Source organism: Exophiala aquamarina, assembly GCF_000709125.1.
Source record: "Exophiala aquamarina CBS 119918 chromosome Unknown aczIA-supercont1.31, whole genome shotgun sequence".
Classification (NCBI taxonomy): Eukaryota; Fungi; Ascomycota; class Eurotiomycetes; order Chaetothyriales; family Herpotrichiellaceae; genus Exophiala; species Exophiala aquamarina.
Window position 1 is genome coordinate 65,710 of NW_013550557.1, and position 1,432 is coordinate 67,141.

Genomic DNA, 1,432 nt, shown 5'->3' on the forward strand with positions numbered 1-1,432 from the left:
GCGTTAGTTACGAATGGAGGTAGCTCGGCTTAAGCCTCTACAGGACCCACTACCCCGACAAACTACCCACAGCCGACGAAAGAACCTCACTGCCTACGTATTAGCACGAAAGCCACCAAAACCAGGGACGAAGTAAGTAAAGGAAACCTTGCTAGAAACCTCCCCATAGAGAGGGCCATTAGCTTGATTCGAGGAGCCCTTCTCAAGATAGACAAGACAAGAGGTGTTGAAGTGATAGGAGTAAATATAACTCGCACCGGATATGTGGTGCGATATAAGGATGAATAATCAGCGGCGACGGTAAAGGACATACGGAATGGCTGTAGGATCTTGGCAACAGTACTAAGCTAGTCAAACCACGATACCTAGTGGTCGTCCATAGGTTCCCTACCGACGGCATTAAGCTTCCATGGGAACACGAATTTATTCGCCAACTCATGGAAGAAAACGAGATGTAGACTAGGAACGCCTATATCGACGAAGCTACATAGCTCATTGAAAAAGGAAAGCCACTAGGGTACTATGCGACACTCGGAATATGATTTAACACGGAGGATGCGGCATAAGAAGCTATTATATATGGAATAGTTTATAGTCAACGACATATAGGGGTATCGGCCTATGACCCTGAGAGGAAGAAGTATTATAATTACCGCCAGCTAGGACACTTCTAGAGGGACTGTCTAAGACCTAAAGGATGCTACCTCTATAATGGCGATAATGAGCGACGAGACTATCCATCTAACGAAGGAGGTAGAGATAGCAACCGTTATAGACCCGACCGCATTAGAGTCAACGAACAGAATGGGCCTACCCAAGCAAACCGTTCCTAATAAATAAAAATAGTTCGAAAATACTACAGTTGAACATCATGAAATCGCGCGCCGGTATGGAGGCTCTCATTAATGACCTGGCAACACAGGACCTCGACGTGCTGCTAATACAAGAGCCGTCCATCACCTCGTACCAGATATATGTCAACCACCGCCTCTGGCACACCTATTAACTAACTCATCAAGATGACAATATCCGAAAACGTAGCCTCATCTACGTCAACAAAAGAATCTCGACCCCAGCACGCATATCGCACTAACCCCGAAGTGACGAGCGGTTTTGTATTAAGTCTAGGCACCACGTAATGAAACACCCTAGTAATGAAACACGCGTTTTTTTACCACTAATAGTACTATAATCATAATTTACTAATTATATAGACTCATTAGCACTAAATTAATGTATAAATAGTGCTAGGGTGTTATTTAACTATCCATTCCACGTAGTATTTCTAGTATTCGGTCGTATAGAAGACCTCGTCGTCGCCTCTAATACCTCCATTCCCTACCTAGCCTACCTAATTATCTCGATATTCGTAAAGACCTTATTATAGTCGATTACGATACGCGGTTATCTCCTAGCGACTAGCTTATCTAGT